At 35.8% G+C, this 14,408-nt stretch overlaps 1 pseudogene; it reads right to left on the bottom strand.

Annotated features, from left to right (window-relative positions):
* Positions 1–3,320: 3,320 nt before the first annotated feature.
* On the bottom strand, positions 3,321–3,439 carry LOC120611784 (uncharacterized; annotated as a pseudogene).
* Positions 3,440–14,408: the final 10,969 nt, after the last annotated feature.

Raw genomic sequence — 14,408 nt, 5'->3', positions numbered from 1 at the left:
TAATATGAATTTTTAAGTATGTCTTCACTGATGATTGCTGCTTTAACTGAATCATATAGTTCTTATATGTACGGTTTTTATTTTAGACATTCTGCAATTCTGATTTCTGAATATCCTCTTTGACCTATGAGTTGTTCAAAGGGGAGCTTTTAAATTTCCACATCGTGGGTGATTTTTGTTTTCTGGTTTTGTTATGCTGCATTAGGATCAAGTAATGTTTTCAGTACTACTTCAACTTTTGGGAATTTTTTGATATTTTCTTTATGTACTAAAATATGTCTTTTTTTAATGACCATTAATTTGATACCTGACAATAGAGATATTCCCTATTTTCAAGTTATAGGGCTTGATATGTATCCAGTAGAGCCACTATGTTTATTTCTTTTTTTAAGCCTTCTATATCTATCGTATTTCCTCTCCCACCAACCCTGGTTCTTAAAACAATTAAATAGTTTACCACTTCTCTTAGAATAAAAATCAGAACACCTAAAATAACCAACCAATCTCTCTGTGGTTTGTCTCTTACCTACATCTCCAGCTCCATCTTACATCATGCCTCTATGTTGCTTTTTCTAAAACAGAAAATCTTTACCTCCCTCATACTTGGTGTGTGCTTTTTCACTCCAGGGCCTTTGCACCTGCTTTTCCCACTGCTTGTAGAAACTTGTCTCCCATTTTTACCTATTTAACCAATACTCACTCTTTACATCTTAGCTCAAATGTCTCCTCTTCCAGGAAGCTTTCTCTGGCCTCCTTGACTAGCTTCCCTATTATACCTTCTCACAGAATCTATCCTTTTCCTTTGCAATTTTCATGTCTCCTTCACTAGTTAAAAGGTCCATGAGCATGGCTGTTTCTGCATAGTATTTTATTCCCTATTTTATTCCCAGTGTTTATCACAGTCCATATCATATTGTAGGCACTTTATAAATATTTGTTGAGAGAATTAATAACTAATCATTTCTTGAGTGTTAACTTTGTGTCAGGCATCTGTGTTATCTCACCATAAAAACAGGTCTTCCTTTTAGAAAATATGAAGCAAAGAAAGAAAAAGAAGTAAAAAAGAAAGAAAGAAAGAGAGAGAGAGAGAGAGAGAGAGAAAGGAAAGGAAAAAGGGAAAAGAAAAGGAAAGGAAAAAGAAAAGAAAAAAGAAAAGAAAGAAAAGAGAAACAAATGAATCTAATTAAGTGTCCTTGAGGAAGAGTTTTTGATCTTGTAAAGTTTTGCATATTTACTTCTTACGCTGGTTGAATATGAAAGGTACCCAGGAGTCTAAAATTTGCATCAAAACTATTTAAACTCTTAAGCTCATAAAAATGAGCAAAGATTCTAATGATGGGTTTTTAGAAGATATATTTGGCATTTTCTGCTTGTAATTGGATTACAAGCAGATCAAATTTTTCCACACATTTCTTATTTCTACCCTTGATCCTATACTAAATCAGAAAGTCTGCGATAGCAAGGGGAGAATACATTTTTTAATGTATTGTAATTTAGGCCTTTGTCTTCTGGAACCTAAGGAGAATCTTGCTTTGGGTTTTGATTTTTGATTTCTCATATTTACGCTACTTTATGGTGGCTGCTGGATATGCCCCCAAAACAGAGCTACTTTGAATTTTGAGAAAGGAAGTGAAGAAATTAAGAATTACAGAATGTTAGAGATAAAAGAGGCTGTAGAAATGATCTCTACAATGTCTCTCGTTTTACAGATGAATAAACTGCTACCCAGAGAGCATATGTGCTAGAACAGTGGTAAAAACTCCGGTTTCTACACCTTCCCAAAGTCGATTTCCAACCACACCTGGTCATGGAGAAAGACAAGGATTAGACGCAGCATTGAACCTTACTTGTATATCAAAACTAGTTTTCTCATTGGCTTGGCTTAAAGATAGAATGATGAAAAAAATCACATCCTGAAGATATATGGATTTTATGTAGATACCATAATAATAACATAAATGCATTTTGACTTTTAAGTCTCTTTTCTTGAAATTTGACTTTTTATGTCATATAGAAGGTGCCACTTTTGATCTATAAGGTACCTACACAGCAGAAAGAACACACAGACCCTGGGCATAAACATATCTATGTTCAATTCCTAGCCCCTCCACTCTTTAGTTAAAACCTTGGGCAAACTGCTTAGACTTAGAACTTTGATATCTTTATCTGCAAAATTAAAATAGTACTGTTTCATAGACTACCTGAAATATTATTAAGTTAGTCAATAGGCAGATAAATATGTTTTTAATTAATAAAATACTTCACAGTTTGCTCTGAGCGATAGATGACATGAGAGGTGTGTGCCGAATCTTAATTTCCCTTCTTTTTCTAAAATTGATGGGGCTGCTCAAGTCAGCTTGGGTGAAGTTTTGCTTTTCACCTCACAGAGGCAGCCTATTTGAGATCTCTTAGGAAGACACCACTGGAAATATTTCATGTCAAGGTTACCTGACATAGAATATGTATTGAGAAATGTTTTTGTACTGAGTATTTATAAAATGACCCCTATAGTGACTGCTGCTGTAAATGACAAGAAAACTTGCATGCTTTTGTGATTGAAAATTGCTACTTGCTGGCGCACCAAACTTTTGTTAATGTATTGATGGAGAGTATTTGCATACTAGGTTGAAAGTTCTGTCAGTTTAATAGATTTGACTATCAACCAGAAAATCACAGATTTTTACTAGAAACCAGCAAGTCAAATTCAGTCTGCCTCATGAAGCAGATTAAATTCTTCAGAAGGGGGCAATTGCTACATGACACTTGAAGAATATATCCCTTCAGGCTGAAATATTGTTCCAAACCTGCAAATTCTGGCTTTTTCCACTTAGAACCCTACAGCTTTGGGGAAAGGCAATAGAATTTAGTGGGATAATTAACACCATCTTCCTCTAATTAGTAGAACCATGAAGAAGGAGCCGAATTACCTTCCATACCGTTGTTGAAAAACCATTGAACTAGAAACTCAGAATCTTGGGTTTTCTCCTAGCACTATATGGCATTGGATAAAATCACCTACCTCCTTTAGGTTTCAGTTTCCTTATTAATAAAATCATAGACCTGGAGTAGACTCTCATTAAAGGAATGAAATTCTGAGTCTGCCTCACTTACCAGAAACATAGTTTCCCAACAGCCAGCATCTGGGGTCTCATTGTCCTTTAAGATAGTCTATAATATATTTGTTTACACCTTATTCTTCTTCCAAATAACACATCTTAAAACTATTTTTTTTTTTTTTTAGGCAAGGCAACCCTTGGTTGACCTTGCAGATTGCAAGGATCTTGTCAGCTTACAATTCCTTATATTTTTTTTATTTTTTACGCCTACAGCACCTGGTCTTCCTAGGTGCTCTCCCATCCAAGTACTAACCAGGCCCGACCCTGCTTATCTTCCGGGATCAGATGGGGTCGGGCTTGTTCAGGGTGGCATGGCCGTAGACCTTAAAACTTTTAAAGACAGCATTTTGTCCCCTCTTCCCACTCTTGTCTTTTCTAGGCCGAACATCCTTATTTCTGTCCATACTAATGTAGTTTCAAGTTATTTTACCAAACTGGTTATTTTACCAAACTGTGTCCTCTGCATAAGCTCCTAACCTCAGGATCCCCTCGTGGGATAGATTCCTTGGCTTTCAACAAAATATTCTTTATAGACCTTGCCCAGGGCAGAGAACAGAGGCCAAGATTTCTTAGTTGTAGATCTATCTCAGGGTTCTTCATCTTGTCCACAAGAGGTCTTAAGACAATGATTTGCTAGTTTGGAAAGCTCTTATCAGAGAAAAAATATATATATTTTTTGTTCACGATAACATTCCCATTTTTTTGTTACATTTGCTAATTTCTCATAACTTATCTATTTAATCATCTCCACAATTTGATGTTAAACCCATTGATTTGTAGGTTCAAAATCTAACCTCTCCTTTTTCTTGGGTACAAGTATACTGCTTACCCATGTTCCATATTCTAGATTTTTCCCCTATTCATCTATTTACAATGAGATGACCAAAAGTGATCCTAGTTGTTCATCATTTTTCTGATTTGAATTCCCTAAATGCTGTTCTTAAAATTATCTCTAAATCCTTTTAAGTCAAAGCATGCAAAAGTCTGAATTTGAATGCCTTTGGGTAGGGCATCGACCTCCAGTCCACCCGGCCCTCATTAAGCTTTCTACTCTCTTAACCTAGCATTTTCACACACTTATGCTACTGGACTGATGCACGAAGTGTTTGGAGTCTGCACATCCTGTAAGTTCTACCCCTTTCAACCTGAAGATTTTTATCCTCAGTAGTGAAGAAGGAATCGCAAAAGGAGCTGCTGCCGAAGACTTCTCCACCTTTGCTTACACTACACTCTGTCTAGAATCCTCCAACTATTGAGAATCTTTCCAGCATTATTTCATATAATGACAGCAATAACAACAACTCGATATTAGGTACCTACTCTGACCTAGGCACTGTGCAGGGGATATGGAAATAAATGAAACCTGGTTCCAAACTCAGAGCCTTGGGGCCATGTGAAGGAGTGGTATGTAAAGCTGCACTTACAATATGGTATGTACTCCGATGGATTTTCTCATGGACTGAGGAGCCAGACTGCCTAAGTTCAAACCCTGGCCCCAACACTTCGTGACCATTTAGCACACAAAAAGTTTTTTAACTGCTCTGTGCTTCAGTTTTCTCATCTGTGAAGTGGGGATAATAGTAATATCCCCTTCCAGAGCTGATGTGAAGACTAAATGAGTTAATACATATAAAGTACTTAGAACATACCTGGCTTGTATAAGAGCTCATGTCAGTGTTTGCTATCAATTTTATTATTTATTAAAATATTAAGAGTAATAAAAAAACATTATCTGACCCCCTTCCAGCCACCTACAACTAGTCCCACGTATTAGATGTTCCTTCTCTTTGCTGTACGATTCTATGCATATATTTATAATAGCCGATGCTGAAATGGTATTTATAATATAATGGTCTCTCTCCAAGGTCCTGTCTTAAAATCTTTCTTGTTGTTTGTTTTAAAAAAGCTATTGCCTCAAGGTCACCATTCCACCCAGTATTTCCACTCACTGTCTCTTTGGCAGCCCCAAGCCCATTTCTAGTATTCTCTGGACTTTCTTAAAATATAACAACTAAATGGATAATTCTTGACATGGCAGGTGGTCTTTGGGATCCCACCACAGTGCTAGTTTCCAGTCTCTCATTCTGATTCGCCTGCACCCCAGCTAAACTGTTGTGAAATATGTTTCATTTCACCCGTGTTTAATCCTTCTGTGATTTATGTAGAATATAAATCCGTAATCCTTTATCTATAATTCCAAAATTAGACAAGAACTGAAACCAACTTTTCTTCTTTTTCCTTCCTTCCTTCCTTCCTTCCTTCCTTCCTTCCTTCCTACCATTCCTTCCTTCCTTCCTTCTTCCTTCCTTCCTTCCTTCATTCCTTCCTTCTTTCCTTCCTTCTCTCTGTGTCTCTGTGTATCTCTCTCTGTCTCTCTTTGTCTGTCTGTCTGTCTGTCTCTCTCTCTCTCTCCCCGCCCTCTCTCTCTTCTCTTCTTTTTCTAAATAAATTTATACTAAAAGCTTTGGGCCAAAAACTTAAAACTAAAAACTTAACCTGAGCTGATGTACAGAGTTTACAATCTTTATTTGTTATCCCATTTAGAATTAAAACTAATATGTTTTACTACAAAATTATTATTAAATTGATCATAGCCATTGCCGCAGACTATACTAGGGATGTTATAAAATAAAAGTATATACGTTGTCTTATATTTTTAAAGTTCAAAAGAAATTCTGAATTCTAAAGTGTATCGGACTCTAAGAGTCTTTGATAAGAGACTTGTGAGTTTTACAGGCTGATACCTTGGATTTAAACCCTGCCCCTTCTATATGAATTGTGTGATATTGAATAATTTAAATAATGACATCAGAACCCTCATCTGTAAAAGGAAATAATATTGATACCTACCCACAGAGTTGCTAATAAGGTCCAATGCTAATGCATGGAAATTGCTTAAAACAGTGTCTGTCTCATGGTAAGCACTCACTTATTAGTAACCGTTACTTTAAAATTTTTTGCTATCATTTTGATTCGAGGGCAAGGTTTGTGCTTTCTAACTTCCTGCTTGTACAATGCCTGCTGCACAGTGGGGACGCTGTGAAAGCTTTTTGGATAACCGTATGAGTGAATGACTCCATTTGCCCCAAATAGTGAGTTGATCTCTCTCTTATTTTACCTCAGAAAAACGGATTTAAAAGATTGAAAAGCCTGTTTCATTTTTTGCACTTTTACACACCTCAACTCATTCTGGCCTTTTTCTTCCTGACAGCATTTTACAGGTCTTAGCCCTCCTATTCTTTCCATCCTTGGACATATGCTTTTCTTTCCATCTCTTATATATGTATATGCCTTTATTTAATCAAGCACTTTTAAAGTGTACTCTGTTAAGCAATACTACTTTCTTCAAATTTTCCTTGGTTTTTCTTTTTCATCATTTTTTTTCTTGCCAGAATTGAGGTTCTAAAAATTTCTCGTCATCCTTGAGACATCTTTTGTCTTGCGTTCCGTTTGGAACACACAGACTCCCATCTACACTTCCTTGAAGCATCCTGAAGTCTGCAGACATAGAGTACACATTTCCCTTCTGTGGCTACTATAAACCACAAGAACTAGGGAAGTTCTTCCCAGGCTACCATCACTTTAACCGCCCCCCAAAAAATTACCTTTGGTACTTAAGGTCCACTTTTGGTTTCCATCAAAACACATATCTTGATACATTTTTGTTTTTAAAGAATTCAGTGCTTTCTTATGGACTGGAATGAAGTTCAGGGAATCTACCCCAGTCACTGCTTACTCCATCATCTGAGAGGTAAAAATATTGTAAGGATCGAATAGGAGTTATTCAAATGTTCTGCTTGAATTAGACTTTCTTAACAAGTCAGGATCATTAGTTACTAATTATCATTGTGTCTTTCCTCTATAGCTATTTTATAAATTATGTTTTCCAAAGGAGAAATCTACAGGACATTCCAGTAGCGTTATTCTTCCTGTTTTTTTTTTCCTCTCTCGTTTTCATTTGAGTCTTTCTACCTGTAGGTTTGTGCAGTTCTCGTCTGGCTTCCTCTTTCTTGACATCTTGTCTTTTACGTCCACCACTTCTATTTTGAGCAAAGTATACCTTCTCATTTCCATAGTCAAATCATGATTGTTGATATGTCAAACATCAGTTATATTTCAGGATCATATTTGCTTCCTTCATCGAATGCTCCATTTTGATTTGTTGCCCAAATGTTGCTCATTGATGTGTATGTATTAGAGGGTGCATATATTATTTGTGACACATTTCCTGTTACTTGAGAACTCAAGTACCTCTTTTTTACTGATCACTATCAGACATACATAGCTTCTTCTCCACACTTTTGGGCCTTTTCCTCCCTCCCAAATATCGCTTTATCACCCTTATGATCTGGTGGGAAAGTGCTTGCTAAGAACATTGTTCTAGGACACATTACTCTTTACCAAGAGTCCTTTATTCAGGAAATGTTCACTATGTTTCAGAAAGGCAAACTTGTTTCTTGACCCCATATACCTCTCAGATACTTAACTTCCTTTGTGCCAGTGGCCTATTATTCTACTCAGTCTCAGTTATATACTCTTATGGCCATTACTCTTGGCCCTGATGGAAACTATACTACCTCATATCTCAATTTCAAATATCTCATTTTCAGACCACTATCTCCCATCCTTCCATCTCAATTATTCATTCAGTCTTCAATCTCATTAAGACCTTCAATTCATGGACCATAACCATTCTCATTCCTGAGAAGAGAGGAAAGGCTTCTCCTCCCTCCTTCCCAAGATAGGATTTCATAATTCATTAATATAACTATGGCCTAGCAAATGCTCCCAATTCGCTTTATCTAATTCTCTATATTGTTTTTCTTGGCAAAGTCCCAGACTAGTACCTTCTCAAATCAAGCAGTTAAAGTTCATTGGGGAAAAAAAATTAAACATGCATTTAGAATTTTGTTTCACTTTAAATTCAAGATCATAAATCTTGAATCTGCCTGAAAACCTTTGTATATTTATCTAGTAAACTCATTTCTACCCCACCAGTGACAAAAGACACTCTCCATGACTAAACCCAGGACAGGCTCCTTTGAGGCCTTTTGTGACTAGGCTGTGACCCTGGGCTCTCTTTTTGGCTTACTTGGTCAAGTTTTAGCAAGAACTTGCTAGGTCAGTTTAGTGAAAATTTACTACCCTTGGTATATGATCACCATGGATATATGATCAAATTCCTCATCCACCCACTTGATATCTTATCATCCCAGCCTGCCTTCAGCAAGAATCCTATCAAGTTAGCCAGACTCCTTCTTATCTTTGATGATTTCTCTTAGTCTTTACATTCTGAGGCAAGCTGATCTCTCTCCTCTACTGCAAAACCACCACAACAGTCTCTCTCAAATAAAATCTTCTTTACTGCTTTTAACAAGTGTTATGAATAATTTTTAACACAAGTTGACATGTTTTATGCTTTCCTTTCAAACTCCCACCTCCTCTCTTCTTCCCTTTGCTCTTAGCTGATCACCAGGACTCACAATTTATTTAGAATATAGAAGCTCTTGGTCAGTCAAGAACTCACTCCCCTTCTTACCACCAAATCTATACACCTCCCTGGCTCTACAATCTGTCTTCTCTTTCTCTCCTGTTACAATGATGGAAATGTCCTTTCTCCTAGAAAAAGCCAACCCTTCCACTGGTGCTCTAAATCCCATCCCTTGTTGCCTTGTCAAAGACTTCAGTTCTTTCTTCATTTTCTTTTCCTCCTCAATCAATAATCCCTTCTTTATGAATATATTAATCCCATCACTATTAATATGCTCCAGAATCTTTGATATTGAAAAAAAAGAAAATTCTCTCTTTACTCTATTTCCTCCCCTACTGTACCATATACTTTCTTTCATCACCAAACTTTTCAAAGATTTGTCTAAACGTGAGATCTGTCTTACATCCCAATCATCTCTCAACCCATTCTGATGTAACTCCTACCTCTAGCATTTTATGTCACCAGTGAACACTTAATCCAAAATACTCTTTTCTGCTCTTGTCTTATTTGCCCTCTTAGCAATACTCTGCACAGTTGACCATTCCATCTTTTCTGAAATAATAACCCCTTTCCTCAGCCTCTGAGGTACCATGATCTCTTTGTTTTTCCCTATCTCTTTGGTTATTTCTCAATTCCTCCTTTTCTTGTAATTTTAAATGTTGATATTTCTCATGTCTATAGCTTAGGACTCATTTTCTTCTCTCCGTACAGACTTTTCCTAGGTGTTTTTTTTTTCGCCCCCCTGAAGAAAAAAGGAAATATCTTTAAATATATCTATTTGATGATAACTCACAAATTTATGTTCCCGACCCAGCCCATATCTCAGAGACATCCATCGATGTTTAAAATCACCATATCTAGAACTGAATTTTTGCTCTTCCCATCCCATCAAGTGTTTCCCTTCCTCTGTATTCTTCATCCATAGTCCCATTCACAATAAGCAGGAAATTGTTGGCTCTTGCTTCTGACTAACCACCCACAGCTTATTCATCTCCACATGCTGACAATTCTACTCATACTACTCCAATTCATCTTTATCTTCTCATTTTAACAACACTACCCCCACCCCCAGTCCAGGATATTAGCATCTCAATACTGGGTCTCTATAGTCATCTCCTAATTTATTTTCTTGTTTCTACATTCATCTTGTTCCAGTCGATTTTAAGCATGGCATCTGGAATGATTTTAAAAAATAAAATTTGATCATATCGCTCCTCTGCTTAAAACTCTGTAATGATAATCCCTTATGTTTAGAACTGAATTGACCTCCAATCACAGTGTATTCCCTCTTTAATCAACTCATGAGCTGTCATCACTCTTGCTAACCTTGTTATATTCACTCTGGTCTTCTTTTATTTCCTCAAATGTAGAATAATCTCGCTATGTCCGGAACACTCCTCCCACACAGCCTACGTGTGGCAGCTTCATTCTTTAGGTCTCAGACTACTGATGATTTTCTCAGAGGCACTATTATCTTCTTTAATACAATTATATATATTTGCTTGCCACTTATTTTTTCCTCCATTTCCTCCCCAGACTAGAAGCTCCGTGAAGGCAAGGATAATGCTTCTTGTTCACAAATGGAGATACACATGCCCACAACATCTACCAAAGTGTCCGGTATGCGACATGTTCAAGAAGAATTTTTTCAACGATCAAATCCATAAATTTTAGCTGACAAGGTCTCTAGTGCTTCTTTGATTCCCATCTTAGTCTGTGTGAAGTTTAGAAGTATGATTCTGTAGGTCGATGTGAGATTTCCATGTTAGTTATTACTTTGTGTCTTCTTACACTTAACTATGCCATTAGACAAGGTAAGTCAACGGAATCCCTACTCTTTGACCCTCAAAGAGCTTAACTAAAATTATGTCCTGTTATACGTGTACCTACCTCATCATCTCTTAGAATTCTCACAATATTGTCAATTTATATTTTTCTCTTTCCAAATCTACTTTTGAGCTTATTTTCTCTGACGAAAGCGTGACAGAAAGAAGAAACCTTATTATGATATATCATTTTATTTACACTGAATAAAAATTTGGAAATAGCTATCCTATTTAGGCTACATGTTCTTAAAATTAAAATAAAAGTATGAGTTGGAATAAAGTAGATGTCTTAATAACCGTAGGGTGGAGCCCATAGATCTCTATACCTTATAGAAAGTCAAGGGTTTTAATATGAAATATACAAGAATATGTTATATCTTAAGAACTTCCATAGGAAATTTTTTCTAAAAAGACAATTTTTTTTAATATATATGGCCATTTCAATAATTTAATAAATATAAATAGAACATGAACTTTAATGGTAATTGGCAGTGGTGTTATTTTCCTCACAGTTTTAAAAAGCATATACAGAGCTGAAAGTTTACTTGTTAAACATCTACAGCATCGAGACAAGAATTCAGTATATTTAATAAGTAGTTAGAGAGCAGACATTTCTCTAAGGATTATAGCAACCTATGACTAGGATTATTCAGATGCTAACATTATTAAATAATACAGGAGTTGAAAGAAAAATCAGTATAACATTTAAAACTCATTCAATGCCCAATTTTAATAGGGAGAGGAAGTACATGAAACAATGTAGAAATAAATTAAGTGCTAGACTTTACTAAAGCCCTCACTTTATTAAATGCTAAAAAGAAATGCACGATTTCTTCTACGGGCTTTAACTATTTTGCTATGGACAGTCTAGATTAATTTAAAACTGCAGGGTACGTTTCCTAACAGAAAAAAATAAAATAAAATAAAATTGAATCAGCTGAGACATAAGAGAAGAATAAACACTGAAATAAACATTGCAGCCGAAACTAAAGTAACTGAAGTGAAAATGTTTTCATAATGAACTTTTATGTTTAACAAGCCCAGACACTTAGAACACTGTGAGCTATATTAAACTCTTTTATGAAAGGATTATGTTTTGTATGATGAGTGTTTTAATATAAGGATGGTACACAGCGTAAAAGACAACTACATTTAACTCAAAGTAATTACGAGAATTGAGGCAAAATTATTTTCTCCTGTACTATCACATTGATACAGAAAAAAAAAAAATTCTTCTGGAACCTTTCACCAACATGTCTCTTTTTCAATTATTTTTGGCAGTATAGATTGCGTCTCTGCCTCAGCTACCTTTCATATCGACAGTTGGTAGCACGAGCCTTTTAAAGCACAAAGGGTAGCAGCTCTTCAGCCAATCTGTGATAAAAGGGAAAAATGAAATCACTATGGAAACTGCAGGAAGGATCTAAAAGCTCTCTTTATAAAGTAAACGTCTGATGTTTGTGACTGCAGGGGTAAAAAATTCATAAATCTGTATGATGCTATCATTTCTGATTTGTTATCACCGCAAATGCCAACTGGAAGCAGTGTAACCTTAGCTTCATTAAGTGCTGTCTATTCAGAAAGAGTTACTATTCAACAGGAGGAGGATGAGATGTGGTCTGCACAGAGGTCGGGGGTTTAAGGGGCTGGTGTGGGACTGAGCGAAGAAACTAATTTGCTTAGAATGTTTCCTTTCTTTTCTCATTTGATTGTCTTTTTCTTTCAAATCACAGTGACTTGATGGAATCAGGCACACCGAATTGTTTCGCTCTGTGTTTTATTTTGGTTTGTTTTTCATTCAGAAATGGAACAAATTTCAGACCTAAATTCAACTTAGAAAACTATGTCTGTCTCTGATCTGAATTGAAATACAAAAACAAAAACAAAACGCTAACCTCCTTTTGATCAAAAAGCAAATAAATACCAGGGAGGAGCCATTCTCACTTCAGCACCCTGGAACCCCAGGAGGGAAAAAATGAAGGCGATTGTGACTATACAAACTCTGATAATGTGATCAGACGGCAGACAGCAGCAGACACCTGTGTCACGGAAGAAGTTTGAGGATATCTCGTCAGTTCTCAGAAGTTAAGTGACTTTTTAAAGATAGTTGTATGGTTGTTGAAATAGAGAACTTTTTACATGATAATAGTTCTCCTGTGGAGGAAGGACTGTGGGGTCAAGACGACACTGAAAAATTCTCAAATGTGAAATTCTGCAAATTCAAGGATAGTCTTAAATCAGAGGAGGATAAATATTCAAGTAAGTAGACCTGTTTCAGCACTGTTTATGCTACTATGCCTATTTCTGCAATGTTTACAATTAAACACACCTTCATTGGTTAGGTTTTCAGGCAATAGAAACTGTGGCTTTCTTTTTTTAAGTTTATGGAAACTTTACTACAGTTGTAAAGCATTGAAATGTCAAAGATTGATGTGCATGGTAATTGATTTCATATCGTCATGCTGTATTTAGACAATTATAAACATTGCTAATCTAATGTTTCAAGGTACTTATGAACAATTAGCAATTCTGCACTAGCATCTCAAACACACTTTTGATGATAATAATAAACTGAGACAGGTTCTCTAAGTCCTAAAAGGGCCGTTGTGTAAATGATGATTAGAAAAAGATTTGAGGTTTTTTTTCCCAGTGAAATGATTAAAGCTATGAAACTAAAAGCACAAGTGTTCTGGTTGTGAGTTTGCAAAAATTCAGCACAATTAGCAGGGAGAATACTTTGCTTTACAATAAAATACTTGTTTAAAATAAAAGAATATGACACCCACTAACTTTATTGAACTTCTACTACTACTAATGACTACCTTGGTTGCTTGTGCAGCCCTTACAATATTCACAGTTCTTTCTCTCATGTTAGAAGAGTATTAATGGTCAGTGATACAGAGTCAAATGGAGGTGTGGGTTTGGGCACCCAAATGTTAAGTACATGCATGCTTTTATTCGAAAATATTTAAATGCCTCATACGTGCCGACTACTCTGATGCTTTTTGTGCATATGATGAAAACCAATTATCTGTGGAGAAAACTTGACTGGGTGGAAGTAAATTGGTTTTTAAAGACTTCTTTAAACAGCAGTAGCTAGGGAAAGCTCCAATAACATTTTAGCTCAGAATTGTAATGACTTTGCTATATTAATAAATCATACTTTATCCTAACTTTTGTCAGAAGATTTGAATGAGGAAGACTGCTCATGATAGAAGGGAGAGAGAACACTTTCAGATGAAGCTTTGCACGTATCAGACCACTCTCCCAATCCCTATGAAGTTCTAGAAACAGGTTTTGGAGAAGTCAGGTAAGTCTGAATTTACTCAAAGAATGAGATATGGGATGATATATGTCTACTAACAAAAACTTCCAAATTGTTATTCTTGAGGGTAATAGTCATGTTCTGGAATATTCTGTGATTTTTAAAATGCCGTGCAAAGTAAATGTAGGGAAATCTTACCGACTTTTCTGCCTGGTTTCTTCTGGGAGTTTTCCAACTTCTATGAGATGCTTTTGTGTTGAATATCAACTCTCATCAATCAGCTCCATGTTGATTTTTTTTTTCACTGTCCTGTAAGTCTGAGACCACTTAAGAGGACATTTATGGAAACATGGAAAACATATTGTTTCATTTACGCATGCAACAATGCAAAAACTTTCCCTTTGTGACTATTCAAAATATTAACATTTTGTTCTCTGTGTGTTATGTTCTCGGAATTGACTTCCAGCAGCTATTGTAGAATAAGGAAGGCAAAATATTCTATCATTATCTCAAAACATCTGATTGCTCAGTAATTGAGGAGTAAAATGTTTTATTGAGTTTTTCTGAAACCAAATATTTATCTAATTTAAACTGTGTGTCAAAAAGTTGATGAGATATAAGATATATATTATTGTGTGTCAGTGAGAGGATTGTTAGGAAAATGCATACTTTCTCTTCTATTAATTATCAAGTGGCCAAACTATTAACTA

This window comes from Pteropus medius, unplaced genomic scaffold (genome assembly GCF_902729225.1).
Source record: "Pteropus medius unplaced genomic scaffold, Ma_sr-lr_union100, whole genome shotgun sequence".
Lineage (NCBI taxonomy): Eukaryota > Metazoa > Chordata > Mammalia > Chiroptera > Pteropodidae > Pteropus > Pteropus medius.
This window is presented reverse-complemented; position numbering and strand designations above follow the sequence as displayed.